Consider the following 13,208-nt stretch of genomic DNA (forward strand, 5'->3'; position numbering starts at 1 on the left):
TGAACCCTAGTTAGAAGGAACTGGTAAAATGAAAAAGAAATGATTCTTGTCCTCAAAGATGTCTCTTCATTCTAGTATGGCTATTTTTCATGTAGATTTGAACATACCTGGTCATGAATAGCATATCTTTTGATTGATATAATCAATATTGATTTTACTGAGGCCAAAACTTCTCCAAAAGATAAATAAGTGCATCATTTAAGGATCATTTCATAAGAAAACACAAATCCAGTTCTGCTAACTTGAATGACAGTGGGTTAAAGATCCATAGGCATCTCACAGAACACAGACTGAGAGCGCAGTGGTGCCCACTAGGAACTGGGTGTGTTGTCTCCGAAGCTACACTGATTTCCAAGATGAGTCTTCTTCATTCTTTCTCTGTAGAGCAGTTTATCTGCTCATTTAATCACACAGAAGGAAATTTGGGCTAAGCCCCAGGTATCATTCCCTGACATACACCCAATCTCTGACAATTAACTGTCTCTAGTCTCTGTCCCTTCAAATTCCTGAGGAGTTCGAGTGGCTTGGCTTTTCTGTGAACTGTGGTGCTCCCTCTGGGCCAGGGACTACCCCTTATCCAGTGAACTGTGGCCAGGAGAACTACAAGGTATGTGGAACTCTGCTTCTAAGGTGGTTAAGGAAGATTGTCCAGGAAAGGACTCTGGAAGGGTCTGCTGATCCACTGATAGGGCCACCAAGGGTAGATGCTACCTTTCTCACATTAATTATCAAATAAACTGTGTATGAAAAGAAAAATGCAAAATTAAAATAGGAAGAAAAAATAAAAACCACATACAACAGTAATCAAATGGAAGATTTCTTTGTACTTCCTAAGATTAATCATTAAAAGCAAACTCATTATTATTTTGCTTTGCTTTGTCCAAATACTTTCTAAAATTTGTTTAAAATCAATTTTGGGTTTGCTTTTTAAATTTAATATGACAAGGGAAGGGAGATAGCTCAGTCGGTAGAGTGCTTGCACTGCAAGCACAAATCCCTGGGTTCGATCCCCAGCACTGCCAAAAAAAAAAAAAAATTTAATATGATAAGCAAAACCATTTACATGGTTCCAATTCACAACCATATAAAAGATACTTGAGGGCTGGGGTTGTGGCTCAGTGGTAGAGTGCTTGGCCAGCATGTACCAGGCACTGGATTCGATTCTGAGCACCACATACAAATAAATTAAATAAAGGTCCGTCGACAACTGAAAAAATATTAAAAAAAAAAAAGATATTTGAAGGAGTCTCCTATCTTTACTCCTCAACCCCACTGCCATCCACCCCAAGAGACTATCATTTTTATTAGTTTCTGGTTTAGCCCGCCAGTTCCTCTTTTGTAAAAAGCAGCAAAATACACATGCTTCTTTTTATTTCTCCTTCTTTCATTCACAAAGTAGCATTTTATGTAAAGTGTCTAAGCCTTGTTTTTTTTCCCCCCACGGAATTCTATGTTCTCATGTGGATTTAACCTGGAAACTAATACACCTCGTGAGAACATAGAATCCCCCGCCCCTCCTTTATTTAGCTGCAGAGTGCTCTACTGTCTGTGACCAGAACTTATTCAACCAGTCTCCTCTGGAGAGACATTCAAGTGCGTCCCATCTTTTGCTGCTCTAAATAACGCCTCCATGAATACCTTGAACATGTGGTTTCATTCTGTAGAGACATGTCTTTAGGACACAAGCCTAAAAGGGACATTGCTACATTTCCCCTGCAGAGACAGTGATGTTTTTCAACTCACAGTGATGCCTGAAAGTGCCTGGTTCTCCACGGCCTCATCAACAGCGTTGGTGAAACATTTGAATTTTTGGCAAAATCCAACAAACCAGCATTGGTATTTCAGAGTAATTTTAATCTGAACTCTTATAGTGAGTGGAGTCAGTCATCTTTCATATAGCAGCATTTGCACTGACTACTTTTTTAGATGATTACAGATTTACATGCATTTATAAAAAAATAATACAGGGAGCTAGGGTGCAGCTCAGTGGTAGAGAACTAGCCTAGCATGTGTGAGGCCCTGGGTTCAATCCCTAGCATGAAAAACCAAACAAAAACACAGTGAGACCTCGTGTATACTTTACCTAGTCCTCTTCCCCATAACATCTTGCAACATGACAATACACAGCCAGAACACTGACATAGATACAACTGAGATGCAGCACAGTTCCCTAGCTCCCAACAGACAGTGCTGGGTAGGAGATGTACATTTCCCAACTTCCATTTCCTGGCAGGAACCAGGTGATGCCCCTCCCTGGCACAGTCTTTGGGGGAATTCTATGGGAATTTCCCTTCTTTTTATGTCACCTGTTGAAGACTTTCATTAATTTTTCTACCAAGTTTACAAGTTGATCATAAAGCATTTCAAGAGGGGGTTGTCCCTGTTGAGAAGCTCTTGGTAAGCACCTCCCTTACTTGGTATGTGGGCTACTTAGGGAAAGAACTTTATCTCACTCACACCCCACACACAGCACTGAGCACAGCAGGTTCTTAATAAATGCCCAAAGTATTGAGATTGGAGAATTTAGGAACCAGATGGCCAGAAGTTACTAAACAGGCTAAAAGACTAGACAACCATCCCATGCAAATGACATTTATACCAAGGTCCAGAGGAAGCACACAATAAAGTGATCCTGTTTTGCCTAAATGAAATGGTCCCAGTATTTTATGAAGGCTGCAGGAAAATCAATAGCCACCATTTTTCTTGGGGCTAACAAAGATGGTGGTGGAAGACAGAAGAAAAGGACAGGTGAAGGACAAATTTAGGAGGAGGGAAAACATGTCAAAGAATGTTAGAATCATTAGAAATTCGATACATTTTTAAAACCGCATTAGACAGCAATTATATTCCAGAAGCAAATGAACACCTTTTCTTTCATGAGCCAAACAGGCATTTTCAGCACCTGCTCTCAAGCTTTTATCAAAATATTAGTGTCACCAATTTTTAAAAAGCTTATAAAAAATCAATCTCATGTAACACTCTTGTGAGAAGGGTATTTACTTCTTTTTTGATTTTTTTTAATTTAATAAAAACTATGGTAGTGAAATCTGCTTTTTGTAAACATTAATACCTATGTTTAAGTTAGTAAATATTTTTGAACTTTTAAAAATACATTGAATTAAAAAGAGTCTAGAACTCTATTCAGATACATTTGCAGGTGAACCACAGATTTTCAAGATGGCCTTTAATAGCCAAAATAAAGGCACTGATCTGACTTAATAAAATCCAGTAGTATGAAGTAAATGTATTAATGGAACTGTAATTTAGATTGCAAATAGAGCTCCCTTGATGGAATAATTCCTTCACTGGGCACTGTGCTGGATGCTTGGGTACAAAAAGGAGGAAGACAGAACTGCTACTCTGAGAGAGTGAACCGTCCTCAGGAGAAAAGAAATTTCCTGTGATCAAATAAATGCAACAGTGTAAGCCATGCTTTAGTGAGGTGTACTGTAGGGCAAGGGTACAAGGTAGTGAGTGGGAAATTTTCCTTTGGTTAGAGGGAAGTAAGTCCTAGAAGAGGAGCTTACATGAGCCTTGGCAGCTATGTGGCAGGTCCTCTGGTGGACATGTGAGGTAGGAGTGTAAGGACACTAAGATGGTGGAGGCAAGATGTAAGAAAGAGGTCACTGAAGGGCAAGATAGGGAGATGAGTCATGTCCCTGTTTACAGTAAGTTCCATTACCATGACAACTCCCACTACAGGTTCAGTATTCCAAAATGACCAGTGGGGGTAAAGTGGGCAGTATTCTAATTCAGTTTTCCAAAGTAAACAGTGGGGGAAAATTGGACACTATTCTAATCAGGTATCATAAGGTAACCAATGGGAGCAAATGGGGTTAGGTCTTCAATCCAGACTGTATGGGAAGAACACCTCACAGTTCAATATAAAAAACACTAATTTATAGACATTGGGGCCTTGAGTCTTTCTGGCTTGGCCCACTCCCTTCTGGAAAGCTATCCTTACCTTTGTTTTCAGTAAGTCTGTTCTTTACCTGTCACTTATGTGTGTCTTGCTCAAGTCTTTGTTTGGGACACCAAGGACCTGGACCCCAACTTGACACCCCAATGATAACATCTTGGCAAGTCAGTCAGGAGATAAGTTCCTTCTCAGAGACACCCCTCCATTGCACCCGCCTAAGTCTACTGGTCTGCTTTATCAGGCTCTCCAATAGTACCATATGTAGACTTAGGAGCAATTGATGTTCCCTCAGTGCATCCGAGGTGATCAGAAGGCACCTCTGCTCAGAATACTGGGAACTCTATAGCCTGGAAGGGTGGAGACCCTGAGACTTTACTGAACTCTATGGTACTGCTCAGCCTCCCTACCATGCACTTGACCTAGCTTGTTTGGATTTTGGTTTCAACATTTGTGGTTTTTATCTCCAGATGAGTCTGTTGCTCTCCCTCCACTTCTCAACCTCTTCACTTGCTCGTAAAGTCACGTCAGAGCTCTTGGTTTTTGGCCACACTCTCAGTAGGCACAGGTCAGGGAGTTAAAAGCCACTAAGACTCCTGTGACAGGATAATCAGGTAGTGAACCAGTTAGACTGTGCCAGATATAAGCCAAAACTCACCAACACAGGCACATTGTACAATCATCCAATTACTTCAACTCCAAAAGGAAATTAGTTGAATCAGACCTCAACGTGGTGCTGTTTCTGCTTCTGCTCCATTCCCAGCCTCCTCCCACCTCCTGTGGACTTTCACTGCTTCTCAGTCAATCATTTATCCCTGCTTCTGGGTGTCACCTCCTCCAAAACACCTATTGACTTTTCTTTGTTTACTTGGAATTCCCACTGGGGGGATGGGGACTATTAGCTGTGGTTGCTACCCATATCTTTGACCATCAATCAAAAGAAAACAGGTCAAGATAAAACTGGTTTTTTTTTCCCTCTTTTTCTGGGCTTAATAAGTCTACCAAAGGTAGGGTAGGGACAATTGGGATGCCATTCCACATAGGACTATACGGGTTCTTTTTAGCCCTATGTGTAGTGAGACTAAACACCACTGTTAAGAAAAGAAAAAGAAAATACTGGGGAGTTACATGGCCCCTGGAATGGTGCCAAATCAAAGAGTCTATATTAAAAAGGTAATGGAGAATGCTGGGCACAGTGGCATGCATCTGTAATCCCAGTGGCTCAGGAGAGGGAGGTAGGAGGATCACAAGTTCAGCTTCGATGACTTATCAAGGCCCTAAGCAACTTAGCAAGATCTTATGTCTAAATAAAATACAAATACAAGGCTGGGGATGTGGCTCAGTGGTTAAGCACCTCTGGATTCAATCCCTGGTACAAAAAAAAAAAAGAGAGTGAAAATTGGTAGCTTAGGGGCTCATGGTCCTGGTCATCAGAACTCAAAGCAAGTGGTGCACATCCAACATGGGAGCCAGAGATATCTGGCTACAAATATTATTGTGGGAATTCTGTGGGGACTCCCAGGAAATACCCAACCGGAAGGTCCCTAATTGCTGAGAGGGATAGGATACCTTGGGTAGAATTCAGGATTGTTACGGGAACTAAAAACTCTCCTCTCTTTCAGAATAGCCACCATGGGAGGGACTATCTCCTTTCCACAGGACTTCCTGCTCGGATGTATCCTCTATCACTGGAAACACTTTGACCCTGACAATTTGGGAAAAAAAAAAAAATAAGATTCATTTTTTAATTCTAATAATGCTTGATCTCAATATGAGCTACAGGACTCAGAGCAATGGCCTCTGAATGGAAGCCAAAATTGTAACACCATCCTGCCACTAGACCTCTTTTGCAGGAGACAAAGCAAGTGAAGTCCCTTATGTCCAAGCCTTCATGGCCTTATACCAAAATCCACTCCTATATGATGACAAGATCCCACAAGGGACCAATGAGGAAACTGCCCCAAATCCTGATATCCTGGATGACCCATTGTTAAACTGCCCTCCTGTCTCTCAAGGGGAACTATGGCAACCCCCTCCATACAGTCCTTCTGGAGAGGAACCCTCAGGCCACCTTCTAAGCCAAATCGTCTAAGCCCTCATCATACCAGAAGCGGTAGAGAGGGGGCTCATGGTCCTGGTCAGAGGAACTCAAAGACAGTGACCTGCTACCCTCATGTTACCACTCATGAAGGTGGCTGGACAGAGGTGACTGGGAGGGTGCAAGTCCCCTTGGATGTTAGAGACATCCAACAGTGTAAGGAAAGACTAGATAAATACTCGGAAGACCCAGACAGATTTGCCAATGGGTTTCATACCCTAACCATGGCTTTTGATTTGTCTTGGAGAGATTTAGTTTATCTTGACAGTATGCTGCACCTCACTGGAGAGGGAACTATCACTAGGCAGCCTGCAGGGAAGCTGATGAGATTTTTGCCCAGACTCCGGGAAGAAACCACCCCAGGGCAGAGACAGTTCTAACAAATGACCCCAGTTGGGATTATAATACTTGTGCAGGAATGGCAAGGAGCACTCAAATGATAGGAGCCCTCTTGGCAGGGATGAAGAAAGGCAAACAAAACCCAATAAATTATGACAAACTAAGAAGTATTACCCAAGGAAAAGATGAAGACCCTACAGCATTCTATGACAGGTTATAAGAGGCCTTCCCAAAATATACCAATATGAATCCCTCCTCTGTAGAAGGCATTGCCCTATTAGGCCAACATTTTGTTAGCCAGTCAGCTCCAGACATTAGGAGAAAATTACAAAAACTCTAGAAGGGATCTCAGACAAGAAGAAGCCAATTACTAGACTCTGCCTTTATGGTCTTCAACAACACAGATTTGGAGAAAGGTAGAAAGAATCACAGCAAAGACAGTTAGCAAGCCAGACGTACGGTGGCCATAAGTGGCACTGCCCTCAAGACCCATCAACCATCCAGAGGAAATCTAAGAGGACCTCAGGAAAAGACTGCTTTAAGTGCAAAAGCACAGGGCACTGGGCAACAGATTGCTGAAGGTCACCACTGGATCCCTGCAAATGATATAAAAACACCTCAGAAGACTTCTGGTCCTGGGAAGCTGACTGCCCCCATTCCAAAAGAGGGACTAGATCAGTTAAGACTCAAGTGACGCAGGCCCTCCGGGATGGAGAAAATGCATTGAGGATGCATTGAGAATGATTGAGGATGCCCAAAGTAGCCACAGAAGCCCTCATGTGAATTCACCATCTCTCCTGAGGAATCTCAGGTAACCTGGGACATCATGGGTAAGCAAATCCAATTTCTTGTAGATACAGGGACTACTTGCTCTGCTCTGACCACTTACACTTCCAGCTTCTTCCAGGTTCATTTTTGTGGTAGGTCTTGAAGGGAGAAACAAAAGAAGATACTTTACTCCTCCCATACCTTGCCCGTTTGATAATCTGATTTTACTCATGAACTTCTAATCCCCAGCTCTCCTCTCCTGCTAGAATGAGACATAATGGCAAACTTAGGTGCACTCTTCAATGGGGATACAAAAACCCAAACAGGTTTTGTGATCATTTGTGACCCTATACCTGAGGAGATTAATTCTCAAGTAAATCCTTTGACTTGGTAAGTGGGAAGCCCAGGGAAAGCTACTTATGCTCCCCCAGTACATATAACCCTAAAGGACCCTGGCTATTACCCAAATAAAGAACAATATCCTTTAAAGGAAGAGGCGAAAAAAATATATGGACTTCTTAAATCTTGCCAATTTCCCTGTAGTACCCCAATTTTGCCTGTCCTGAAACCTGGCAGGGAATACTGGCTACAAGATGTGAGACTTGTTAATGAGGCTGTGTACCCCTTAGTTGAAGACCCTTATATGTTGATCTCCAAATACCAGGAGACTACTTGGTTTGTGGTGCTGGATCTCAAGGATGGATTCTTTTTGATCTCAATGCATCCACCATCCCAATATCTCCATGCTTTTGAATGGGAAAATCCTTTAATAAGGAAAAGACAATACTGTACATGGTTAGTCCCCCCTCAGGGTTCAGAGGTAGCCCTCATTTCTTTGCCCAGGCCCTGGCAAGGGACTTGAGGGTTCTCAAGCTCAAGCAGGGAGTGATCCTTCAATATGTGGATGACCTGGGGATGGTCTCCAACCAAAACATCATACAAACAATTTCTTGGCAGAAAGAGGATACGAAGTATCTAAAAAGATGGTCTAGCTCTCCCAACAGAGGGTGCAATATTTGGGACATATACTAACTCCTGGAACCAGAAAAATCTTCCCAGACATGATATGCACCATTTGTGATTTGGGTCCACCAGTTACTAAGCAATAGCTCTGATCCTTTTGGGAATGGTAGGTTTCTGTTGAATCCAGATCCCAAACTCTGGCCTTATCACAAAACCCCTCTATGAAATCATAAAAGGTCCAGAATCAGAGCCTCTAGAATGAAGAAAAAGAAGTGGTCTATGGAATAAAAACACAGTCCCTTAGCCAAGTCACGGCCCTAGGAATACCTACCTACCTAACTATGCCATTTACACTTAATGTGGCAAAAAGGGAATAGTCACAGGAGTCCTGACCCTAGGTGTGGGGGGCCAACCCAGGCCAGGGGCTTATTTCTCCAAGAAACTAGATGGAGTAACCACAGGGGTGGCCAGGATGTTTGCAAGGGGTGATGGCTACAGCCCTCCTGGTAACAGAGGCCACTAAGATTACTTTAGGACAGTCTCTTGGGGTCCTCACCCCACACCAGGTTAAAGCCACCTTGGAAATAAAAAGAGCATTTATGGATGACAGGAGAGACTCACAAAATATAAGGCAGTTCTCTTAGATAATCTCAAGTTAAGTATTAGGACATGTAATACTCAATCCAGTTTCTCTAATGCCCACTGACCTCCCAGCTGGACATTCATGCAAGGAAGTAACCCTCCAGACCTATGCCAGTCTCAGACCTACCTGACCAACCCCCGCCTAACCCGGAGGAGGAGGAGTGGTTCACAGATGGTAGTAGTTTTGTCTGCAAATGGTCAGAGGAAGACTTGGTATGCAGTAGTTAGCCTAGAAAAAAATAATAGATGCTCCTTGCCCCGCGGACCTCAGCTCAACAGGCTGAGCTAATTGCCCTAAATAGAGCTTTAATGAAAGGATAGGATAAAGTGTTCAATATATCTATCTATATATATATGTATATATATATATACACATACAGACTCCAAGTATGAGTTTTTGGTGTTACACCAAAAACCATAAAGGAACAAATCTTGCAGCTCTTGAAAGCCGTGATTCTCCCCAAAATGTTGGCTTTCATAACACTGCTGGGGACATCAAAAGAATGTGTCGAAAGCATTCTGAGGCAACAAAAGAGCTTATTAAATAGCCAAGGAGGCAGCCATGAGAGTAAGTCCAATCCTGGCTATGGCTTTTGCTCTCCTTCCAAAGTACACCCACTCTGTATTCCAGAGGAAGAACAGGCCACTCTCAGGGCAGGAGCCACTGAAGAAGGAAAATGGTGGGAAAGGGATGGACAACTTTATTTACCCATGTCCATTTTAAGGAAGACAGTTAAAACCTTACATGACTCTTTCCACCTAAGGCAAGGGGCCACTCTTAATGGCTACCCAACTTTTCCTGGGTGATGGTCTAAACGAAACATTTGCAGGGTTTGCTCTCTTTGCTTTCATAACAACCCAGGGCCCAGGCTCCCCCAGTGGTTGAACCTATGCAACACAGGAGAGCACACACAGGAGGAAACTGACAGATGGACTTGACCCATATGCCTGCTTGCCGGGATTTAAATATCTACTTGTCCTAGTGGACACCTGTACTGGGTGGGTTGAAGCCTACCCTACTAGGACAGAAAAAGTCACAGAGGTAGCAAAAACCCTATTAAAAGAAATAATTCCTAGATTTGGGCTCCCCCAAAGCTTACAGAGTGACAACAGATCTTCTTTCAGTCCCAGTTCACCAAAGTCCTAAGAATTAAATACCACCTATATTCAGCTTGGAGACCCCAGTCATCAGGAAAGGAGGAAAGAATCAAACAGACCCTACAAGGGGCCCTAGCTAAACTCTGTCCAGAAACTTCTGAAACACAGGAGACCATTGCTCTCTTGAGAATTCAAAATGTACCTAGGACCCAGCTACATATCGGTCCCTTGTGAAATGCTTTATGAGCAATCCTTTCTGTCAAAAGAACTTGTGGCAGATCCAGAAACTGCTGAACTCATTAAATACCTAACCAATCTGGGCAAATTCCAACTGGCTATTCAAACCATAGGAAACAAAGTCCTTCCAACTCCTAAAGAGGGAGGGGTCCTTTGAGAAAAACCCAGAGAACAGGTGTTAATAAAAACCTGGAAGGAAGGATCCCCAGAGGATCGACTGGGGCCAAGATGGAAAGGTCCCTATCGCATGACTCTGGCTACCCCACAGGTATTATAAGTCTGTCGAGGGTGAAGTGAGTACTGCCCTGGTCATGGCACGACCCTCTTGAGGAAACTCGGACCAGTGGGTCTGTTGAATACCTCATTCCTTCTCAAGAAGCAACCACCAAAAAATAAGTGAATGCCTGCTGGTCTCTACCCCACCTGAGGTGGGCCCTAAAGAGAATTATCATCCTTTGCGGGTTTATTGTGTTTGGGATTCTGCTATTCCTAAGACTAAATTCTCAACCATAAGACCTGTACTGTCTCTTTAAGATGGGGTTACCACTCCAGAGGACTGCTGTCATACCAAAAGCCTCGTTCTGCTTTTCCCCATTTCTCACCCTGACTCTGGAACTAACCCTTACCCATGGTCAGCAACTGGTTCAAGTCAGCATCTAGGAGGATTCTTGGATCCAATTTACCTGTTAAAAATTTTAAACCTGGGGCTGGGGTTGTAGCTCAGGGGTAGAGCGCTTGCTTGGCATGTGTGAGGCACTGGGTTCATTCCTCAGCACCACATAAACATAAACAAATAAAAACAAAGACATTCTGTCCATATACAACTATAAAAAAAAAACTTTAAATCCTACCCATTATTTCCTAAACAAATCAAATCCTGGGTTGGCTAAGTTAGACCATTAGATATGTCTGTCCCTGACCTCTGTAGAAAACACTGCCATCCCTGTCCATACCCAACTATGAGCTACCAGCAAAAGGACTCTCCCACCTAAACATGAAGGTGGTCATACATTCCAGCTAATGACCTTAGATGATTTATACAACTTCCAAATTACACAGATGACCAAAAACACTGTAGGGCACTTCAAATCTCCCAGTCCCATCAAAATAATCTTACTAAAACTTCATCTTATCTGCCAATATGGAAACCTACTACAACCCAAATGAGGCTCAAGTTCCAGGTGTTCTTCTGTATCCAGAGGGTGTAGGATTCTGGGTATCAACTTGGGAACATCAGAAAGTCATCTTTGCAACCATACCTTAAAAACTATCCCACGGGCCAAGCGCAGTGGCACATGTCTACGATCCAGTAGCAGGGGTTTCATCTGATGCTTTGACCATATCCCTTGTGACTTTGTTATTTTTGCAATCTAACAGTGCTGGGGACTCGAACTCCCTTGTGACCTTGAAACTTACATGTTCTTTTTCTCTTTCCCAACCTTCTTCTCCCAGACTTTTTCCTCCCTGATCTTATTTTCTCTGAATCACTCGTTAAAAACCCCATTCCTGTTGATGGACAGAATCACAGCCTTTGGGACAGGAGTCCCCTGTTTCTCCATTACTAGCAAAGCAATAAACCTTTTTCCTTTTCCTCAAAAGTCATGTCCTCATTATTGGACTGGCATCGAGCACAAGGACCAAGCTTTTGGCAACAACTCCCCTCCTAGTAGAATTGGTAATAGCTGCAGGAGTTGGCACAGGAGTAGGGGAGCTAACATTTCCCTCTATTTCCAGAATTTGTCTAAAGATCTTTCTGATAGCCCAGAGGAAATAGCAAAAAACATAATCACGCTCCAAAACCAGAGACTCATTAGCAGCAGTCACTCTCCAAAACAGGAGACTTCAACTGCTGAAAACGGAGGGGAAATGCTGCTTTTATGCAAACCAATCTGGGGTTGTTATGGCTGCAACAAAAGAATTTAACAGGCGGCACCTCCCAAATCTGAGAGCAATTGTCAATCATGGGGACCATGGTCAAAATCGTGTAACTGGATGTCTTGGTTACTACACCTTTTGATGCTCCTCTGGTTTTGTTGTTTGGACCCTGCCTGTTAAACCTACTATCAGGGTTTATCTCTTCTCATTTAGAAACCCTCAAACTCCAGCTCATAACTGTAGTATGGTTATAACAGATCCTACAAACAGACCCAGGTACTCTGCCATCTTATTTTGATCAGATTGGGCAAGAGATCTGTGAGTTCCAAATAGGCAGGGATATCAGTCCACTGTCAGTCTGAGGTAGCAATGAGAAGATGAGACCCCCCCAGTCCCTCAGTCACCCAAAAAGAATTTTGGATCACCTCTCTCTGGGGAAATGTTGGGTAGTTCAGGGACACCAAGATGGCAGAAGCAGGATATGAGAAAAATGCCACTGGAGGATAAGACAGGGAGATGAGTGACATGTCCCTGTTTACTGGTAAATTCCATTACCATGACAACTCCCACCATTTGTGGACTTATCACTATGACAACTCCCACCACAAGCTCAGTATTTTAAATGATTATTGGGGGGGGGGGGTAAAGAGGGCAGTAGTCTAATGAGGTTTTTAAAAGTAACCAATAGGAGCAAATGGGTTAAAATCTTCAATAGGTCCTTATAGGAAAGGGAACGCCTCACAGCTCAGCAAATAAGACACTAATTTCCAGACACTGGGGCCTTGAGCTTCTTTTTTTCACTTGGTCCACCTTAGAGTGTTACATCCACCTTCACCTTCAATAAATCTGTACTTTGCCTGCTGCTTGTATGTGTCTTACTCAGTTTTTTGTTTGGAACACCAAGGACCTGGACCTCAACTGGACACCCCAACAACGGACAGGGTATGAAAGATGGTGTGCAACAGCAAGCACATGACACTGGCTCCTGGGGGCAGCTGGCAGGTGTTGAGATGGACTAGGAATGAGAAGGTGGCAGTCCCTGGAGAAGCAGGCAGAGGTCATGTCATTAAGGTCTGATGTGAGAACCAGAAATACTTGGACCTTATCTGTTGGCTGTGGGACTCACTGCTTTGAAAGGTCAATTTCTGGGGCATCTGAAAGATGGATTCAAAGAAGAAAAAGCCTTGTGGTACAAAGATGAGAAAATCTGGGCAGTTATTGAGGAAACAAAGGGCCAGGTGGACAAACAAGTGAGGTAGGGTTAAGACTACA

This window comes from Sciurus carolinensis, chromosome 15 (genome assembly GCF_902686445.1).
Source record: "Sciurus carolinensis chromosome 15, mSciCar1.2, whole genome shotgun sequence".
In the NCBI taxonomy this organism is placed as follows: domain Eukaryota; kingdom Metazoa; phylum Chordata; class Mammalia; order Rodentia; family Sciuridae; genus Sciurus; species Sciurus carolinensis.